The following is a 15,354-nucleotide window of genomic DNA, read 5'->3' as shown; positions in this document are numbered from 1 at the left end:
GGGTTAGTTTTCTTACGTTTGGGGGTTATTTTTTGTTACGTTTGGGGGTTAGTTTTCTTACGTTTTGGGGTTAGTTTTTTTACGTTCGGGAGTTAAGGATTCTTACGTTTGGGGGTTAGTTTCCTTACGTTTAGTGGTTAGTTTTCTTATGTTTGGGGATTAGTAATTCTTACGTTTGGGGGTTAGTTTTCTTACGATTGTGGGTTAAGGATTCTTACGTTTGGGGGCTAGTTTTCTTACGTTTGGGGGCTAGTAATTCATACGTTTGGCGGTTAGTTATCTTACGTTTGGGGGTCAGTAATTCTTACGTTTGGGGGTTAGTTTTCTTACGCTTGGGGGTTAAGGATTCGCGCGTTTGGGGGTTAGTTTTCTTACGTTTGGATGTTATTTTTCTTAGGTTTTGGGGCTAAGGATATTTACATTTTGAGGTTAGTTTTCTTACGTTTGGGGGCTAGTAATTCTTACGTTTGGCAGTTAGTTTTCTTATGTTTGGGGGTTAAGGATTCTTACGTTCGGGGGTTAGTTTTCTTACGTTTAGGGGTTAGTAATTCTTACGTTTGGCGGTTCGTTTTCTTACGTTTGTTGGTTAAAAGAATTCTTACGTTTGGGGGTTAGTTTTCCTACGTTTGGGGGCTAGTAATTCTTTACATTTGGTGGTTAGTTTTCTCACGTTTTGGGGTTAAGGATTCTTACCTTTGGGGGTTAGTTTTCTTAAATCTGGGGTTTTGCAATTATTACGTTTGGGAGTTAGTTTTCTTTCGTTTCGGGGTTAAGGATTCTTACGTTTGGGGTTAGTTTTCTTACGTTTGGGGGCTAGTAATTCTTACGTTCAGGGGTTAGTTTTCTTACGTTTGGGGGTCAGTTTTCTTACGTCTGAGGGTTAGTAATTATTACGTTAAGGGTTTTTTTTTACGTTTGGGGGTTGGTAATTCTTACGTTTGGGGGTTAGTTTTCTTACGTTTTGGGGGCTATTAATTCTTAAGTTTGAGGGTTAGTGATTCTTACCTTTGGTGTTAGTTTCCTTACGTTTGGTTGTTAAGGATTCTTATGTTTGGGGGCTAGTAATTCTTACGTTTGGCGGTTAGTTTTCTTACGTTTGGGAGTTAAGGATTCTTACGTTTGGGGCTCATTTTTCTTTCATTTGGCGGTTAAGGACTCTTACGTTTGGGTTTTAGTTTTCTTACGTTTGGGATGTCGTAATTTTTACGTTTGCAGGTTAGTTTTCTTACGTTTGGAGGCTAGTATTCTTAAGTTTAACCTTTAGTTTTCTTACGTCTGGGGGTTAGTAATTATTACGTTTGGGGGTTAGTTTTCCTACGTTTGGGGGCTAGTAATTCTTTACATTTGGTGGTTAGTTTTCTTACGTTTTGGGGTTAAGGATTCTTACGTTTGGGGGTTAGTTTTCTTAAATCTGAGGTTTTGCAATTATTACGTTTGGGAGTTAGTTTTCTTTCGTTTCGGGGTTAAGGATTCTTACGTTTAGGGGCTAGTTATCCTTACGTTTGGCGGTAAGTTTTTTTTACGTTTGGGCCTTAAGGATTCTTACGTTTAATGGTTAAATTTTTTTAAGTCTATAGGTTAGTAATTATTACGTTTGGGGGTTAGTTCTTTTACGTTCGGGGGTTAAGAATTCTTACGTTTGGGGGTTAGTTTTCTTACGTTTGGGGGCTAGTAATTCTTACGTTTGTCAGTTAGTTTTCTTACGTTTGGGGGTTAGTTTTGTTACGTCTGGAGGTTAGTAATTATTACGGTTTGGGGTTAGTTTTCTTACGTTTGGGGGTTAGTTTTTTTTCCCCTAGGGGTTAGTAATTATTACGTTTGGAGGCTAGTTTTCTTACGTTTGCGGGTTAGTTTTTTACGTTTGGGGGCTAGTTATTCTTACGTTTGGCGGTTAGTTTTCTTACGTTTGTGGGTTAAGGATTCTTACGTTTGGTGGTTAGTTTTCTTACGATTGGGGGCTAGTAATTCTTACGTTTGGCGGGTAGTATTCATACGTTTTGGATTTGGTTTTCTTACGTCTGAGGGTTAGTAATTATTACGTTTGGGGGTTAGTGTTCTTACGTTTGGGGGTTAAGGATTCCTACGTTTGGGGGTTTGTTTTCTTACGTCTGGGGGTTAGTAATTATTACTTTTAGGGGTTTGTTTTCTTCCTTTTGGAGGTTAATTTCTTACGTTTGGGGGTTAGTTTTCTTACGTTCAAGGGCTAGTAATTCTTACGTTTGGCGGTTAGTTTTTTTACGTTTGGGGGTTAAGGATTCTTCCGTTTATGGGTTAGTTTTCTTACTTTTGCGGGTTTCTAATTCTTACGTTTGGGGTTAGTTTTCTTATATTTGGGGGTTAAGAATTCTTCATTTGGGTTTTAGTTTTCTTACGTTTGGGGGCTAGTAATTCCTATGTTTGGCGGTTAGTTTTCTTACGTTTGGGGTTAAGGATTGTTTCATTTGGGGCTTAGTTTTTTTACGTTTGGGGGCTAGTAATTCTTACGTTTGGCGGTTAGTGTTCTTACGTTTGGGGGTTAAGGATTTTTACGTTTGGGGGTTAGTTTTCTTACGTTTGGGGGTTAGTAATTCTAACGTTTGGGGACTAGTAATTCTTACGTTTGGCTGTTAGTTTTCTTACGTCTATGGGTTAGTAATTATTACGTTTGAAGGTTAGTTTTATTACGTTCGGGAGTTAAGGATTCTTACGTTTGGGGGCTGGTCATCTTACATATGGGGGTTAAGGAGTCTTACGTTTTGGGGTTAGTTTTCTTACGTCTGGGTGTTAGTAATTATTACGTTTGGCGGTTAGTTTTCTTATGTTTGCAGGTTAAGGATTCTTACGTTTGGGGGTTAGTTTTCTTACATTTGGGGGCTAGTAATTCTTACGTTTGGGGGTTAGTTTTCTTACGTTTGTGGGTTAAGGATTCTTACGTTTGGTGGTTAGTTTTCTTACGATTGGGGGCTAGTAATTCTTACGTTTGGCGGGTAGTATTCATACGTTTGAGAGTTAGTTTTCTTACGTCTGAGGGTTAGTAATTATTACGTTTGGGGGTTAGTTTTCTTACGTTCGGGGGTTAGTAATTCTTACGTTTGGCGGTTAGTGTTCTTACGTTTGGGGGTTAAGGATTCCTACGTTTGGGGGTTTGTTTTCTTACGTCTGGGGGTTAGTAATTATTACTTTTGGGGGTGTGTTTTTCTTCCTTTTGGGGGTTAATTTCTTACGTTTGGGGGTTAGTAATTCTAACGTTTTGGGGCTAGTAATTCTTACATTTGGCGGTTAGTTTTCTTACGTCTAGGGGTTAGTAATTATTACGTTTGGGGGTTAGTTTTATTACGTTCGGGAGTTAAGGATTATTAGGTTTAGGGGCTAGTTTTCTTACATATGGGGGTTAAGGAGTCTTACCTTTCGGGGTTAGTTTTCTTACGTCTAGGTATTAGCTATTATTACATTGGGGGGTTAGTTTTCTTACGTTTGCGGGTTAAGGATTATTACGTTTGGGGGTTAGTTTTCTTACATTTGGGGGCTAGTAATTCTTACGTTTGAGGGTTAGTTTTCTTACGTTTGGGGGTTAAGGATTCTCACGTTTTGGGGTAAGTTTTCTCCCGTCTGGGTGTTAGTAATTATTACGTTTGAGGGTTAGTTTTCTTACGTTTGCGGGTTAAGGATTCTTACGTTTGGGGGTCAGTTTTCTTACGTTCAAGGGCTAGTAATTCTTACGTTTCGCGGTTAGTTTTTTTACGTTTGCGGGTTAGTTTTCTTACGTTCAAGGGCTAGTACTTCTTACGTTTGGCGGTTAGTTTTTTACGTTTGGGGGTTAGTTTTCTTACGTTCAAGGGCTAGTAATTCTTACGTTTGGCGGTTAGTTTTTTTACGTTTGGGGTTTAAGGATTCTTCCGTTTATAGGTTAGTTTTCTTACTCTTAGGGGTTTCTAATTCTTACGTTTGGGGTTATTTGGGGGTTAAGAATTCTTCATTTGGGTTTAAGTTTTTTTACGTTTGGGGGCTAGTAATTCCTATGTTTGGCGGTTAGTTTTCTTACGTTTGGGGCTTAGTTTTTTTACGTTTGGGGGCTAGTAATTCTTACGTTTGGCGGTTAGTGTTCTTACGTTTGGGGGTTTTTTTTCTTACGTCTGGGGTTTAGTAATTATTACTTTTGGGGGTTAGTTTTCTTCCGTTTGGGGGTTAATGATTTTTTTTCGTTTGGGGGTTAGTTTTCTTACGTTTGGGGGTTAGTAATTCTAACGTTTGGGGGCTAGTAATTCTTACGTTTGGCTGTTAGTTTTCTTACGTCTAGGGGTTAGTAATTATTACGTTTGGGGTTAATTTTATTACATTCGGGAGTTAAGGATTCTTACGTTCGGGGGCTAGTTATCTTACATATGGGGGTTAAGGAGTCTTACGTTTTGGGGTTAGTTTTCTTACGTCTGGGTTTTAGTAATTATTACGTTTGGGGGTTAAGGATTCTCACGTTTGGGGGTTTGTTTTCTTACGTTTGGGGGCTAGTAATTCTTACGTTTGGCGGTTAGTTTTCTTACGTCTAGGGGTTAGTAATTATTACGTTTAGGGGTTAGTTTTATTACGTGTGGGGGTTAGTTTTCTTACATTTAGGGGTTAAGGATTCTTACGTTTTGGGGTTAGTTTTCTCCCGTTTGGGTGTTAGTAATTTTTACGTTTGAGGGTTAGTTTTCTTACGTTTGCGGGTTAAGGATTCTTACGTTTGGGGGTTAGTTTTCTTACGTTTGGGGGCTAGTAATTCTTACGTTTGGAGGTTAGTTTTCTTACGTTTGGGGGTTAAGAATTTTTACGTTTTGGGTATAGTTGTTTTTTACGTCTTGGGGTTAGTAATTATTACGTTCGGAAGCTTGTTTTCTTACTTTTGGGGGTTAGTATTCGTTACTTTTCGGGGTTAGTTTTCTTACGTTTGTGGGTGAAGGATTCTTAAGTTTGGGGGCTAGTAATTCTTACGTTTGGCGGGTAGTTTTCTTACATTTGGCGGTTACTTTTCTTACGTTTGGGGGTTAAGGATTCCTACGTTTGGGGGTTAGTTTTCTTATGTTTGTCGGTTAAGAATTCTTACGTTTGGGGGTCAGTTTTCTTACGTTTTGGGTTAGTTATTCTTACGTTTTGGGGTTAGTTTTTTTACGTTTGGGGGTTAGTTTTCTTACGTTCAAGGGCTAGTAATTCTTACGTTTGGCGGTTAGTTTTTTTACGTTTGGGGGTTAAGGAATTTTCCGTTTATGGGTTAGTTTTCTTCCTTTTGGGGGTTTCTAATTCTTATGTTTGGGGTTAGTTTTCTTACATTTGGGGGTTAAGAATTCTTCATTTGGGTTTTAGTTTTCTTACGTTTGGCGGCTAGTAATTCCTATGTTTGGTGGTTAGTTTTCTTACGTTTGGAGGTTAAGGATTCTTACGTTTGGGGGTTTGTTTTCTTACGTCTGGGGGTTGGTAATTATTACTTTTGGGGGTTTGTTTTCTTCCGTTTGGGGGTTAATGATTTTTTTACGTCTGGGTGTTAGTTTTTTTCCTTTTGGGGGTTAGTAATTCTAACGTTTGGGGGCTAGTAATTCTTACGTTTGGCTCTTAGTTTTCTTACGTCTAGGGGTTAGTAATTATTACGTTTGGGGGTTAGTTTTATTACGTTCGGGAGTTAAGGGTTCTTACGTTTGGGGGCTAGTTTTCTTACATACGGGGGTTTAGGAGTTTTACGTTTCGGGGTTAGTTTTCTTACGTCTGGATGTTAGTAATTATTACGTTTGGGGGTTAGTTTTCTTGTGTTTGCGGGTTAAGGATTCTTACGTTTGGGGGTTAGTTTTCTTACATTTGGGGGCTAGTAATTCTTACGTTTGGGGGTTAAGTATTCTCACGTTTGGGGGTTAGTTTTCTTACGTTTGGGGGCTAGTAAGTCTTACGTTTGGGGATTAGTTTTCTTACGTTTGGGGGCCTGTAATTTTTTCGTTTGGAGGTTAGTTTTCTTACGTCTGGGGGTTAGTAATACGTTTAGGGGCTAGTTTTTTTACGTTGGGGGGTTAAGGATTCTTATGTTTAGGGTTTACTATTCTTACGTTTCGAGGTTAGTAATTCTTACGTTTATGGGTTATTTTTATGTTATGTTTGGGGGTTAGTTTTCTTCCATTCCAGGGCTAGTAATTCTTACGTTTTACGGTTATTTTTTTTACGTTTGGGGGTTAAAGATTCCTACGTTTGGGGGTTAGATTTCTTACGTCGGGGGATTAGTAATTTTTACGTTTGGGGTTAGTCTTCTTACGTTAGGAAGTTTGTAATTTTGTTACGTTTGGGGGTTAGTTTTCTAACATTTGGGGGCTAGTATTTTTCACGTTTCGCGGTTAGTTTTGTTACGTTTTCTGGTTATGGATTCTTACGTTTGGAGGTTAGTTCTCTTACGTCGGGGGTTAGTAATTATTACGTTTGGGGGTTAGCTTTTTTATGTTTGGGGGCTAATAATTCTTACGTCTGGGGGTTAGTAAATCTTACCTTTGGGGTTAGTTTCTTTACGTTGGGTTGTTAAGGATTCTTACGTTGGAGGGCTAGTAATTCTTACGTTTGGCGGTTAGTTTTCTTACGTTCGGGGGTTAGTAATTGTTACGTTTGGGGGTTAATAATTGTTACGTTTGGGGGTTAAGAAATTTTACGTATGGGGGTTAATTTTTTACGTTTGGCGGTTAGTAATTTTTACGTTTGGGGGTACTGTTTTTACGTTTTGGCGGCTAAGGATTTTTTACGTTTGGGGGTTAGTAATTTTTACGCTTGGGGGTTAGTTTTCTTACGTTTAGAGTTTAAGGTTTCTTACGTTTGGATGTTAGTTTTCTTAAGTTTGGGGATTAGTAATTCTTACGTTTGGGGGTAGTTTTCTTTCTTTTGGGGTTTAGTAATTTTAACGTTTGGGGGTTAGTTTTCTTAGGTTTCGTTTTTAAGGATTCTTACGTTTGGGGGTTACTTTTCTTATGTTTGTAGGTTAGTAACTCCTACGTTAAGCGCTTAGTTTTTTTCCGTTTGGTGGCTAAGGATTCTTACGTTTGGAGGTTAGTTTTCTTACGTTTAGGGGTTAGTTTTCCTACGTTTAAGGGTTAGTAATTCTTACGTTTGGGGGTTAGTTTTCTTACGTTTAAGGGTTAAGTATTCCTACGTTTGGGGGATAGTTTTGTTACGTTTGCGTGATAATATTTCTTACGTTTGGATGTTAGTCTTCTTACGTTTTGGGGTTAGTTTTCTTACGTTTGGGGGTTAGTAATTTTTACGTTTGGCGATTAGTTTTCTTACGTTTGGGGGTTAAGGATTCTTACGTTTGGGGGTTAGGTTTCTTACGTTTGGAAGTTAAAGTTTTTACGTTTGTGGGTTAGTTATTTCTACGTTTGACTGTTAGTTTTCTTCCGTTTGGGAGTTGAGGATTCTTACGTTTAGGAGTTAGTTTTCTTAATTTTGGGGGTTATTAATTTTTATGTTTGGAGATTAGTTTTCTTACGTTTGGGGGGTAAGGATTGCTACGTTTGGGGGTTAGTAATTTTTACGCTTGGGGGTTAGTTTTCTTACGTTCAAGGGCTAGTACTTCTTACCTTTGGCGGTTAGTTTTTTACGTTTGGGGGTTAAGGATTCTTACGTTTGGGGGTTTTTTTTCTTACGTTTAGGGGTTAGTATTTGTTCCGGTTGGGCGTTAAATTTCTTACGTTTGGGGGTTAACGATTCTTACGTTTGGGGGTTAGTTTTTTTTACTTTTGGGGGCTAGTAATTCTTATGTTTGGCGGTTAAATTTCTTACGTTTGGGGGTTAGTTTTCTTACGTCTGGGGGTTAGTTATTATTACATTTAGGGGTTAGTTTTCTAACGTTTTTGGTTTAAGGATTCTTACGTTTTAAGTTTAGTTTTCTTACGTCTGGGGGTTAGTAATTCTTACGTTTGGGGGTTAGTTTTCTTACCTTCTCGGGTTAAGGATTTATACGTTTGGGGGTTAGTTTTCTTACGTTTGGGGGTTAAGGATTCTAACGTTTAGGGGTTAGTTTTCTTACGTTTGGGGTTTAGTTTTTTTACATTTGGGGGTTAAGGATTCTCACGTTTGGGTTTTAGTTTTCTTACGTTTGGGGGTAGCAATTCCTACGTTTGGCGGTTAGTTTTTTTACGCTCGGGGGTTACTTTTTTTACGTTCGGGGACAAGTAACTCTTACGTTTGGCCGTTAGTTTTCGGTTTGGGGTTTAAGGATTCTTACGTTTGGGGGTTAGTTTTCTTACGTCTGGGGGTTAGTAATTATTACTTTTGGGGATTAGTTTTCTTCTATTTGCGGGTTGAGGATTTTTTACGTATGGGGGTTAGTTTTCTTACGTTTAAGGGTTAAGTATTCCTACGTTTGGGGGATAGTTTTGTTACGTTTGCGTGATAATATTTCTTACGTTTGGATGTTAGTCTTCTTACGTTTTGGGGTTAGTAATACTTACGTTTGGGGGTTAGTAACTTTTACGTTTGGCGATTAGTTTTCCTACGTTTGGGGGTTAAGGATTCTTACGTTTGGGGGTTAGGTTTCTTACGTTTGGAAGTTAAAGTTTTTTCGTTTGTGGGTTAGTTATTCCTACGTTTGACTGTTAGTTTTCTTCCGTTTGGGAGTTGAGGATTCTTACTTTTAGGAGTGAGTTTTCTTAATTTTGGGGGTTATTAATTTTTATGTTTGGAGATTAGTTTTCTTACGTTTGGGGGGTAAGGATTGTTACGTTTGGGGGTTAGTAATTTTTACGCTTGGGGGTTAGTTTTCTTACGTTCAAGGGCTAGTACTTCTTACCTTTGGCGGTTAGTTTTTTACGTTTGGGGGTTAAGGATTCTTACGTTTGGGGTTTTTTTTTCTTACGTTTAGGGGTTAGTATTTGTTCCGTTTGGGCGTTTAATTTCTTACGTTTGGGGGTTAACGATTCTTACGTTTGGGGGTTAGTTCTCTTACGTTTGGGGGCTAGTAATTCTTATGTTTGGCGGTTAGTTTTCTTACGTTTGGGGGTTAGTTTTCTTACGTCTGGGGGTTAGTTATTATTACATTTAGGGGTTAGTTTTTTAACGTTTTTGGTTTAAGGATTCTTACGTTTTAAGTTTAGTTTTCTTACGTCTGGGGGTTAGTAATTCTTACGTTTGGGGGTTAGTTTTCTTACGTTCTCGGGTTAAGGATTTATACGTTTGGGGGTTAGTTTTCTTACGTTTGGGGTTTAGTTTTTTTACATTTGGGGGTTAAGGATTCTCACGTTTGGGTTTTAGTTTTCTTACGTTTGGGGGTAGCAATTCCTACGTTTGGCGGTTAGTTTTTTTACGCTCGGGGGTTACTTTTTTTACGTTTGGGGACAAGTAACTCTTACGTTTGGCCGTTAGTTTTCGGTTTGGAGTTTAAGGATTCTTACGTTTGGGGGTTAGTTTTCTTACGTCTGGGGGTTAGTAATTATTACTTTTGGGGATTAGTTTTCTTCCATTCGCGGGTTGAGGATTTTTTACGTATGGGGGTTAGTTTTCTTACGTTTGAGGGTTAGTAATTCTTACGTTTTTGGGCTAGTAATTCTTACGTTTGGCGGTTAGTTTTTTTACGTCTAGGGGTTAGTAATAATTACGTTTAGGGGTTAGTTTTATTACGTTTGGGGGTTAGTTTTCTTACATTTGGGGGTTAGTAATTATTACGTTTGGGGGTTAGTTTTTTTACGTTTGGGGGCTAATAATTCTTACGTCTGGGGGTAAGTAATTCTTACCTTTGTTTTTAGTTTCTTTACGTTGGGTTGTTAGGGATTCTTACGTTTGGGGGCTAGTAATTCTTACGTTTGGCGGTTAGTTTTCTTACGTTCGGGGGTTAGTAATTCTTACGTTTGGCGGTTAATAATTGTTACGTTTGGGGGTTAAGAATTTTTACATTTGGGGGTTAGTTTTCTTACGTTTAGGAATTAATAATTCTTACGTTCGGATAGTTCTCTTACGTTTTGGGGTTAAAGATTCTCACGTTTGGGGGTTAATTTTCTTACGTTTAAGGGTTAGCTTTCTTACGTTTGGGGGTTATGGATTTTTACGTTTGGGGGTTAGTTTTGTTACGTTTAAGGGTTAGTAATTCTTACGTTTTTGGGTAGTTTTGTTACGTTTGGGGGTTAAGGATTCTTACTCTTTGGGGTTAGTAATTCTTAAGTTGTTGGGTTAGTTTTCTTACGTTTGGGGCTTAAAAAATTCTCACGTTTAAGGGGTAGTCTTTTTATATTTGGGGGTTAGAAACTTTTACGTTTGGTGGTTAGTTTTTATACTTTTAGGGTTAGTATTTCTTACCGTTAGGGGTTAGTAATTCTAATGTTTTAGGGTTAGTTTTCTTACGTTTGGAAGTTAAGGATTGTTACTTTTGGGGTTTAGTTATTCTTACGTTTAGGGATTAGTAACTCATACGTTTGGGGGTTAGTTTTCTTACGTTTGGAGGTTAAGGATTCTTACGTTTGGGGGTTATTTTTCTTACGTTTGGCTGTTTGTAATTCTTACGTTTAGAGGTTAGTGTTGTTTCGTTTGGGGGTTAGTAATTCTTACGTTTGGAGGTTAGTTTTTCTACGTTTGGTGGTTTGTAATTCTTACGTTTCTGAATCAATAATTCTCACGTTTGGCCCGCCAAAAAAGTGCATTTTTGGTTAGGTCGTCAATTTCTAACAAAAATGTGTTCCAAACAAGTTTTTTTTGGACGCTTTTTCGAACGGCAACATTCGTGATTGAAAATGGCGACCTACCAAAATCGTCACTTTGTTTCCCCGTCCATATAGGGATGAGTATTTGATTTTGCCTTCGTTAGAGTCAAGTAAGAACATTGAAAATTAAAACAGCTTGCAAGAAAACATACCTTGGGATAGGTTTTGTGCCTCCCGTTGGACCAGAGTCATAGAACGTCCTCTTAGTGGGGTAGGGTAGGGGCGCCAAAAAAGTGCACTTTTGGTTAGGTCGCCAATTTCTAACAAAAAAGTGTCCCAATCAAGTTTTTTTGGACGCTTTTTCAAACTGCAACATTCGTGATTGAAAATGGCGACCTACCAAAATCGTCACTTTGCTTCCCCGTCCATATAGGGGTGAGTATTTGACTTCGTCTTCGTCAGAGTCAAGTAAGAACATTGAAAAAAAAAATCAGTATGCAAGAAAACATACTTTGCTATAGGTTTTGTGCCTTCCTTGGTTCCAGAGTGATAGAACGTCCTCTGAGGGAGGTAGGGTAGGCCCGCCAAAAAAGTGCACTTTTGGTTAGGTCGCCAATTTCTAACAAAAATGTGTCCCAATCAAGTTTTTTTGGACGATCGTTCAAATGGCAAATTCGTGATTGAAAATGGTGACCTACCAAAATCGTCAGTTTTCTTCCCCGTCCATATAGGGGTGAGTATTTGACTTTGCCTTCGTCAGAGTCAAGTAAAAACATTAAAAATAAAGTCAGCATGCAAGAAAACATACTTTGGGATAGGTTTTGTGCCTCTCGTGGGACCAGAATCATAGAACGTCTTCTGAGGGGGGTAGGGTAGGCCTGCCAAAAAAGTGCACTTTTGGTTAGGTCGCCAATTTCTAACAAAACTGTGTCCCAATCAAGTTTGTTTGATCGCTCTTTCGAACGGCAACATTCGTGATTGAAAATGGCGACCTACTACAGTCGTCACTTTGCTTCCCCGTCAATATAGGGGTGAGTATTTTACTTTGCCTTTGTCAGAGTCAAGTAAAAACATTGAAAAAAAAAATCAGCACTCAAGAAAACATACTTTGGGATAGGTTTTGTGCCTCCCGTTGGACCAGAATCATAGAACGTCCTCTGAGGGGGGTAGGGTAGGCCTGCCAAAAAAGTGCATTTTTGGTTAGGTCGCCAATTTCTAACAAAAATGTGTTTCAATCAAGTTTTTTTGGACGCGCTATCAAACGGCAACAGTCGTGATTGAGAATGGCGACCTACCAAAATGGTCACTTTGCTTCTCCGTCCATATAGGGGTGATTATTTAACTTTGCCTTAGTCAGAGTCAAGTAAAAACATTGAAAATGAAATCAGCATTCAAGAAAACATACTTTGGGATAGGGTTTGTGCCTCCCTTGGTTCCAGAGTCATAGAACGTCCTCTTAGGGGGGTAGGGTAGGCGCACCAAAAAAGTGCACTTTTGGTTAGGTCGCCAATTTCTAACAAAAAAGTGTCCCAATCAAGTTTATTTGGACGCTTTTTAGAACGGCAACATTCGTGATTGAAAATTGCGACCTACCAAAATCGCCCTTTTGCTTCCCCGTCAATATAGGGGTTGGTATTTGACCTTGTCCTCGTCAGAGTTAAGTAAGAACATTGAAAATAAAGTCAGCATGCAAGAAAACATACTTTTGGATAGGTTTTTCGCCTCCTGTAAGATTAGAGTCATAGAACGTCCTCTGAGGGGGTAGGGTAGGCCCGCCAAAAAAGTGCACTTTTGATTAGGTCGCCAATTCCTAACAAAAATGTTTCCCAATCAAGTTTTTTTGGACGCTCTTTCGAACGGCAAAAACTAAGGATTACCGTGGACAGGAATATTGAGGAGTTGCTGATAAACTTTCCGTCTCGATCGATCCACCAGCCATCGCCAAAACAATAGCGTCCAAAAGCGCTTTCAACGATGGAAGGATGGAAGACGCGTCTCATTTCTTTGAAAGGTGCCTGTGACTTGCGGGTATCGGAACTTTATGATGTCCGTCAACCACCAGACGGCTCAAATATCGAGAATAACTACGCCACATGAATGTAACATCAAGACTGCGAACGCTCATTAACATAAGCTTGCCTTCCCGCCAAAGGACGTCACAATGTTGTGCGAAATGACTATTTCCCAGATTCTCTCGTCTTTTCATCCTTGCACAACGACAACGAAAACTCTGGATATATTCAACGTTTCTTTACATTTTCCAAACGAGTAAGTTACCATTAACATCTAGCTTGCAGTTCTGTACTATAACAGTAACGACATTAAAACAAGGCATCAACTGAATTTGTCATTCAATTCCATGACCATTTCTCAATTATGCAATCCAGGGATGTCAAGGGAACAGTGTAACATTTCCCAGAAATTATACACCGCAGAAAAATTTACACTTTCCTTAACACTTTATGCCCTTACAGGGATCAGCATCAAATGTTTCTTTGTAATGTAAATGCTTATTCAACTCCTGAGGTGATGAGAATAGATTTTAATAGTAATCAGACAGAAACATTCTACTTTCTAGAGATTGAAACTGGTTCTTCAAATTTATAAATAGCTCACAAATTTCATCTTTGAGACAAAAGATGACATATAAAACCAACAATGAATCAAATTAAACGTCCAAAATTACTACTGATGGATTAAGGGTGATGTTAAGGCAGCCATGTTGGTGTAACAGAAGCAACAATTTTTGTTTTCTCCTCTGAGAGTTGACTTGAATTTTTGTGTAACCAAATGTTCTTTTTTGGGCATACACCAACATGGCAGAAATTGAAAAAATTCATTAAATGATTAAAACAGAAATGGGAAATATTATCAATTGAGTGCCATGCATCATATTTTTGCAATCCTTACCCCATTACTGTCCCATTAGCCGTGGGTAAGCATACACCATCATCACATCATTCATTGCTTGAAACGATAATTTAATTCCATTTTATGAACAAATTATAAAACTTATTGAGTCAATTTTAAAAATATTAATGGCACAAACAAAATAGCAGAGGTTGGGAATTAGCTAACACTAGCTTTTTGTATACATGAAGTACGTCTCACTGCAACACCCAAAAACTGAAGACTGTCGTACCGGCATGATTATCTGAATGTTAATAAAGCAGGTGCAAATTAACAACTTTGCTCCAACAGCAAACACAGATATGATGCAAATTTACTGATTTAGAAAGCAAAGCAAGTACAAATTATTAGGTTTGCTCCTACAGCAAACGTGAGTGTTATGCAGGCATAGTCGCTTATTTGACTAGCAGTGCAAAAAAATACATTAGCATATTTACTGTTGAAGCAAATGTGAATAGACTTAAAGGAAATGTTCAGTTTTGCATCGTGGTTAATATGTTCAATCCGAATGCAAACATGGGATTTGTGCAGTGCTTGCCGGCATTTATTATGCTCTTAAATATTCAACTTTGGTATAGTAAGCAAACCTGAGGCAAATATGTATGGTATTCGTATAAGATAAAAGATAAAAGATAAAGATAAAAGATTTTATTGAAAACAATACATGGCAGCCGAGGGCTGAATTGCGTACCGTTAAAACGTAAGTAATAAAAATTACCTAAATATATAATAATGCCATATAATAAATTGCTATTAAGTTCAATTTAGTTCGAAAAGCTATTTAAAAGATCTAAAATTAATTCATACAGTATTTATATTGAAACATGACTCAATAATAAAACTACTTCTTGCACGTTTCGTGTTTATTTTTGGAATGTCAAAATTGCGTGTTCGTCAGAGCGAATATTTGCAGGCCTGATGTGAAGGCGGCAATAATGCCCGTAGCCTATGATCTGAATCACTTAGGATCTCGTTTGAAAAGCGTGACAATATTACTATGGTGGACGCTAAGCGGCGCTATCTCAATGTGAGATATATCTATATTTACCTATCTATATTTACAAATTCCAAGCAAATATCACATTTAAGCCATACTTGACACAAATTGAGCAGAGGCAAAGTTGTTTATTGCGTAACATTTGTATCAAAGGCAAGTTTGTATCAAATTTAGAGCCCTCAATTTCCTACTACAAAGTTAATTAAATCCGTTTTTCGTGCAGTGAAAGTAGGCCAAGCAAGTAAAGTAGGGTCACGTAAGTCGAGTGCACCACCACCAACACCACTAATTTATTTGAAAAACAACAGAATGAATGGCTTGCCCGCAAATAGATAAAACTTATTGAGGCGGGACAAGACGAATTAATACAGGAACACTTTAAAAAAAGTAAAAGTAACAAGAACTTACAAATACAAAAATGCAAAAACTTTATGTAGTAACAGATTTAAAGCATTTTACACCAATTTGCACCAAGCAAGAAAAGTGCACTAAGGCCAAGCAAAAAAAGTATATTAAGTAAAGTAGGCTCTTCTAGTACGTAGATTAACGTTTTTGTCTTTTTAATTTTATAAAACGACCCCACCAGCAACAGCTTTAACTTTTATCGTGTTTAAATAAAAGACGTTGTATTGTATTGTATTGTATTGTATTGTATTGTATTGTATTGTATTGTATTGTATTGTAGGAAAAGTAGCGGTAGCTACAGTAGGCTATTTACTATATAGCTAAAATACATGTCAAATGTCAAAAATAAATGTCAAAGGACATTAAAAGTGGTTTTACACTAAGTAAAGACCGCGGCTGAGGAGCGGATGACGACAAATTTGGAGAAAACGATAACCA

The 15,354-nt window shown here is 38.0% G+C and overlaps 1 long non-coding RNA gene across 3 annotated transcripts in view; it reads right to left on the bottom strand.

Annotated features, from left to right (window-relative positions):
* LOC146460690 (uncharacterized) overlaps positions 1–12,469 on the bottom strand; it is a 71,418-nt gene extending 58,949 nt beyond the window's left edge. For all 3 annotated transcript variants that reach the window (XR_014857578.1, XR_014857575.1, XR_014857580.1), the window contains exon 1: positions 12,420–12,469. This is a non-coding gene — a long non-coding RNA (uncharacterized LOC146460690). The remainder of the gene's footprint in view (positions 1–12,419) is intronic.
* Positions 12,470–15,354: the final 2,885 nt, after the last annotated feature.

This window comes from Pavona decussata, unplaced genomic scaffold (assembly GCF_977016875.1).
Source record: "Pavona decussata unplaced genomic scaffold, jaPavDecu1.1 SCAFFOLD_208, whole genome shotgun sequence".
Taxonomy (NCBI): domain Eukaryota; kingdom Metazoa; phylum Cnidaria; class Anthozoa; order Scleractinia; family Agariciidae; genus Pavona; species Pavona decussata.
The sequence above is the reverse complement of the archived record's forward strand: the minus strand, read 5'-3'. Positions and strand labels throughout refer to the sequence as shown.